A 6512-nucleotide genomic window follows, 5' to 3' on the forward strand; every position below is an offset into this window, starting at 1 on the left:
CACCACACTACCTCACTCACAAGATAACAAAAAATAAGGTAAACATCATCTTTTCTGCTCAAGTATTTATTGTGCGTCCTTACCATTCAGCTTAATAATTGTGTATTTATAACTACATTTTAAAAATAAATGTAGTTTACTGTTGAATTCATGTATATTAAGATGTTAAGATTCAAAACTAATGTGGTAGGCCTTGATAGCTGCCAATTAGCTAAAATATTGGCAAAAATGTCATTTCCGCAACATGTCTTTACCGCAGCAAATTTAGGTGTTGCGGTAAAGACCTTGTGTTGCGGTAGAGACAAATTCAAGGTGTACTGTATATTAAATGACAAATATTCAGTATATTATTAGTACTGAAGTATATATTTGTATATTTATTAGTATATATATATAAACATGCCATTTTTTACATTAAAAATACAATTTTGTCCTTACCGACTCAAGATGTCATTACCGCAGCACTGCTCTATTTTCATTTTTTTTTCACATTTTGATTTGCAAAAAAATTATTTTTACACTTAAGTTGAGATGATTAACACATTGAAATTGCAACATCTGTCATAAAAAGTTAATGATGTTATCTTTTGTGTGTATGGAAACAATTGACATCTAAGGTTACTGTAAATTTTTTACATGGCATAGAAAAAAACATGAAATTCCTTATTTTGTATATTATTTTTTTATATCAGTATTTACAAAACTGCATCAAATTTGAAAAAGCTATTTAAATATGTAAAAAAAAAAATAGAAATTACTAAAGAAAAAGAGAGAGAGACAGAGAGAGAGAGAGAGAGATCTGGCAATAGTCGTGCTCGTGAAGCGGAGATGCTGTCCTCTAAAATACCTCATTGTGCATTAAAGCACTGCTTTTTTTAAAGGTCACATGTTAAAAGTAATTTTAAATAATACAAATTATAGTCTACGTTTAACGCAGTTGGTGGAATTGGCAGACGTTCCCTTAAGTATCATGCGCTGTGGAAACGCGTCAAAGCATTCTCAGGTATAAATATAATATATAATATAATAATAAATAATAAAATATATTACAAGGGAAAACAAAAGTCCGGCAAATATCGAACCCAAAACTTACTTTACCGCGCTCAACCCCCGTGAGTGCAATCACGCATTAGTAGTCGCTGGCGTTCAGCGGGGAGGGGAGGCGTCAACCGGTGCAGATGCACTCAAATCAGACAGGAGAGCCGTGACTGAGAACGTAACGTCGGGAAGCGTGTTTGTGAACAGTGGCGGATTTAGCAAATCGGGGGCCCAAGGCGAAGGTAGGTAGGCTATGGGCCCCTCCCCATCCAATCTTTAAAAGAGAACGAAAAAAATATGTACCGACTGAATGGTGGATAGGCAGGTAAAGCTAATCTACGGGGAAGTAAAAGTTAGAGAGGAGAAAAAAACGTTTCCTTTAAACCCTGCATACACTTCTTTACTCCTAAACAGAAACATGTTACAATGTTTACATGGTACAATTTCTGGTGAGCTATGTTTTTTTTTTGTTTTTTTTTGCTTGACAAATATTTATTGTTTGAATTTCGTAATAGAATTGACAGAATCTGAGAGCTGAGATTTTTTTAAATATCATGATTCATAAGTAAACTTCTCAGTTTTGTCTGTCGATCTCCGTGTCCTCTTTGCTTCACGATTTTTCTGTGCATTGGACGTTGTTGTTCCTGATCTGTAAGTTATCCCCAACAGTAGCCGTAAAAAAAGTGTGTCATCTTTGGCAGCGTTCCCAAATACTTATCAGAGTCTTTTCACTTTTTTCTTTTATTTGAGCCGCTTGGGTAACTTCGAAACTTAAAATTTTCGCGTTTAGACTCGTCTTGCTCTGTTTGTGTATTTCCCAGTCCTCCTGTTACTGCGTGTTGTTTATCTTTCGCGCCGCGCACCTTTACGGACTTTTTGCTTTCCTCCCACTTCTTCCTTTTTTCAGCACCGCTTGGGTAGCTAGCTTCGCTTCATTTTTACTCTGTCTACTACTCTGTCTGTCACTCTGTACACTCTGTCTGTCAATCACTTATTTTTCTCTGTCAGTTTTTTGGCACAGCCTTACACTTTCGCAGATGCGCAGTAAGTGAGATAATGGAATAGTCCAATGTAGTGAGGCGGGGGGCCCCCTCCTGTCTGCGACACTAATGATTTTATACCATTTTTCGTAAATGGAGTTTTAGGAATATATAAAAAAAATTTTTTTTTTTTTAAAGCATAAGTAAATAGGGCATTTTGGGGGCCCCTAGGTAGCTCGGGGCCCAAGGCAATTGCCGACCTTTGCCTAATAGTAAAGTCCGCCCCTGTTTGTGAAGGTGCGGCCAGGCGGTGATATTCAGTTTTGATTTGATGAATGATGAGAATCATTGAATTTGATGAGAATGATTTGATTCGAATCTATTTATTTATTAATTTATCTGAGGTACCGGAATGCAGTTCCGGACCGTTCCGGCCCACTTTAACCCCTGAATACAACTAAAGTACAATTAGCCTACAATACTACCGAAATGTAATACTAATAAAATGCTGTACAATACCATTGAAATACAACCAGAATAAGTTTATTTTTACACATCTGCAATATAATGAATTAAGGTACAAAACAACTGCAATGCAACAAATGTGATTTTACTTTTTTTTTTACCTTCAAATAACAGGCTAGGAGTTAGACAATGTATTTAAAGTGTTTATATTTAAATCATGCATATATCTTCCCCCACATTATTCAGAGAGGTTGTGTTTTTTTGAAGAGCTTATTCTCATTATTCCACTTGGTTCTTTTAACTGCCTTCATCTCAGATGTGGAAACAATATTTTGGATGTAGTCTGGAAAAACAAACAAAAAGAATCAGAGAAACTCTTTCAGTTACACTCTTCACCACAGGCATATATTATGCTTAAAATGAATCTGCAAGTTAATCTCTTAAATTTAACTTGGTGTCAGCAAGTGTTTGTGGAAAGTATTCGTACTATTTACAGTTAATCTTTTTATGGTTTATTGTTCAGCATTAATAATAGCTTTGAAGTTTGATCACTCCAGGTAAAACATTTTACATTTACATTTATGCATTTGGCAGACGCTTTTATCCAAAGTGACTTACATTGCGTTATCCTATACATTTATACATAGGTATGTGCAATCCCCTGGGATCGAACCCACAACCTTGCGTTGTTGACGCAATGCTCTTACCACTGAGCTACAGGAAAGCTGAAGTTAAATTACTCACCCTCGTGTCGTTCCAACCCCGTAAGACTTTCGTTCATCTTCGGAACACAATTGAAGACCTTTTTGATGAAATCTGAGATCTTTCTGTCCCTCCATTGACAGTCTACACAATTTGCCCAATAACATGCATTTCTGGAAAAAAGCAGAAAGACACAATCATTTTTAAATGCTGAGAGTGCATCTGTTTCACCCCAGCCATTATCTTCTGTTTTTACATGTTACCAGTGCATCTTTTTTTTATTTTTTTTTATGTGAATAAACAAATATTTTTTTATATACAAAAACAGCTTTTTATGTAAAATTCACTTTATAAAAGACCCACACTTCTAACTTTCATTCATGGTTTAGTGTAAGATTTTTGCCCATCTTGTGGAAAATGCTGTTTTAAAAGTTAAAAATTATCACTTTAACCAGTAGATCGCTGCAGAGCTCAACTATTTGCTATTTGACTAACTGAAATAATCTTTTCACAAGTTTTTCCAGTTGGATTCATATCTACATATTATAAGATCACAATTATAACAATAAAATTACTTTGTCAAAGGTTAGCATTTTTTTTAACTGATATAGCAAATAGTGGAGCTCTACAGTAATCTACTGGTTAAAGTGAAAATGTTTTACTTTTAAAACAGATTTCCAAAAAATGATACACTAAACCATGTCAAATTATCCATGTTATCCCCATGAATGAAAGTTAGAAATGTGGGTCTTTTAAGTGAATTTTACATAAAAAGCTGTTTTTGTATAAAAAAAACAATATTTGTTTATTTATATACATTTTTAAATGTATAATAAATCCTCCAAAAACTGCACAAATGTGGAGTAAAAACATTAATAAACTGAGTAAAATTAGGCTATATTTTGTTGCCTGGGGTCTCTGGAGACCCCAAACAACCCGACTGTAAACCACAAACGAACAGCGCCCAAGGGTTAACGTTTGTGGAGCACAATTTGATGGAAGAGCAAAAACTAACAGTTCATTTTCATTAGTTTTTTTTGGCTATGGGTCATTAGATCTTGCATTCTGCACACTCAGCATTCAGGCAACAGAGATAAATTAGTGTGACTGGATTACATTTATTTGAATGAATAAACGAGGGAGAGAGAGAAAGATTGTGCATATGTGAATTGCCTGTGTCTGTGCAGCATCACTCTAGTGAAGCTGTCAGTTTAATTACTCCAAAAACAGCAACGTTAAGACCTTGTTGCTTAGAAATATGTTTCTGTGTGAGAGGGACTGTATGTGTGTGTGTGTTACAGTAAAGCAGCACATTAATTCAGAATGATGATTAATCTGACTGTAATTATCTGTGCATTCATTATTTGAATGCACACCTTCCAGTCAATCAGAATCGAGTATTCAAACAGACTATGCTATAATACAAAAGAAGAGAGTCCACGAGCAAACTTTTGAGAAATGATGTTTAGTACTGAGAATAATTGCTGTGGTAGAACTAGATTTCATTACCTTTCCACTCCTTCAGCTCTCTCTCGGTTTTTATCCTGAATCTGCGCTAATATTGTAAATCTTCTTTTAGCTCTTTGATTTCATTGTTTAAATCCTCAATCTCTTCACGTCTGAATTCTTTAATGGCTGAGGAAACGGAGGACTTTGTACACTTGATTCCTCCAGCATTCCCTTGGTTCCTGAAGTACAATATCAGTCATTAGGTATTCTAAACTATAAAGATAATAGTTTATAAAAGGTATAATAAAGAATGTAGCTTACCGTTATTTGAGTGCATCTTTGTTTCCCCGCAGCCATTATTTTCTGTTGGATTACATTTTTAATCTTCTGTTTTTAGTTGTTACCAGAGCATTTTCCTGAAAATAGCAATCACACAATAAAAAGTATTTCAAAAAAAAAAAAATCCTTTTCTGCACATTAATGTCAATTAACTATTGGACATAATTGCTTGTATTTTTTATGTATATCCAGTAGCGTCCGATATTCCAAATAAATTTAACGGTAACACTTTACAATAAGGTTCGTTAGTTAACTACATTAGTTAACATGAACTAATAATGAACTGCACGTATACAGCATTTATTAATCTTTGTTAATGTTAATTTCAACATTTACTAATGTTTTATTAAAACCTTGTAAACATTAGTTAATGCACTGTGAACTAACATGAACTAATAATGAACAGCTGTATTTTTATTAACGTTAACAAAGATTAACAAATACAGTAACAAATGTATTGCTCCTGGTTAGTTCTTATTGTAAAGTGTTACCAATTTAACATAAAACAAAGATAAGTACAATTATCATTATCATTAATAAACTGAATTTTGTGTTTATTCTGGTTGCAATTGTTTCATTCTCTTTTGTTTGAAGATCTGAAACAATTTAAGTCAAGTAACCATTATTTATATAGCGCTTTATACAATACAGATTGTTTTAAAAAAAAAATGCGTTACAGTGATACAAAATGAAAATAATGCTGCAAACAGAAGCACAATCTGTTGTGACGCAGCTCTAAAAAGTAAACAGTGTAAAACTACAGTATAAGCGCGTTTCCTCTTGCTCACACCGGTTTGAATAACATATAACGTTACTTAAAGTCTTTTTACATATCTCTAAAATTAAAATAAACAGATTTGAGGGCATTATACGTTATACTCACCGCTATAGCCTGTGTGATCGTGTTTAACACTCCCGCTGGGAGGTTAACGGGTACCCATTGATGGCCCACACATGTAGGGACCATCGCTCCGGGCAAGGATGCCAGATCGAGCCGTTTGCCTGCGAGAGGAGATCCCTCCTCACCGGTATCGGCCACGGGGCGGTACTCGTCAGACTGGAAACCAGGCTTGGTTTGTCCAAAATGGGGCGACGAGTAGCACTGGGCATCCGCTCTCCCTGATTCGCTCTAACACCTGGGGTAGGAGCGTGACAGGGGAAAACGCATAGAGCGGGCAGCGGGGCCAGACGTGAGCCAGCACGTCCCTGCTCTTGGAGAAAAATTCCTGACAATGAGCGTTCTCTTGAGACGCAAATAGGTCTATTTTTCGCTCTGCCAAATGTCCTCCATAGCAGTTCGACTGTCTGTGGGTGTAAAGACCATTCTCCTGTCGGAAGATTGTTTCTGGACAGTCTGTCTGGTCCCACATTCAGATGGCCGGGCACATGCGCTGCTGAGCGAGCGCAGATTGTGCTGAGCCCAGACCAGGAGGCGTTCCGTCAGCCTGTGAAGGATTCTGGATCTGATACCTCCTTGGTGATTTATATAAGCCACCACTGACATGTTGTCCGAACGGACCAAGACGTGGTGTCTTTTTA

The 6512-nt window shown here is 35.9% G+C and overlaps 1 long non-coding RNA gene across 1 annotated transcript; it reads right to left on the bottom strand.

Annotated features, from left to right (window-relative positions):
• Nucleotides 1-2539: 2539 nt before the first annotated feature.
• On the bottom strand, nt 2540-5375 carry LOC309492626. Its single transcript, XR_014203615.1, has 4 exons — nt 4956-5375; nt 4695-4873; nt 3228-3358; nt 2540-2826 (listed from the first exon to the last, which is right to left on the bottom strand). It is a non-coding gene; the product is annotated as an uncharacterized lncRNA (long non-coding RNA).
• Nucleotides 5376-6512: the final 1137 nt, after the last annotated feature.

The sequence above is a fragment of the Leuciscus leuciscus genome (genome assembly GCF_965113295.1).
Source record: "Leuciscus leuciscus genome assembly, chromosome: 2".
Lineage (NCBI taxonomy): Eukaryota > Metazoa > Chordata > Actinopteri > Cypriniformes > Leuciscidae > Leuciscus > Leuciscus leuciscus.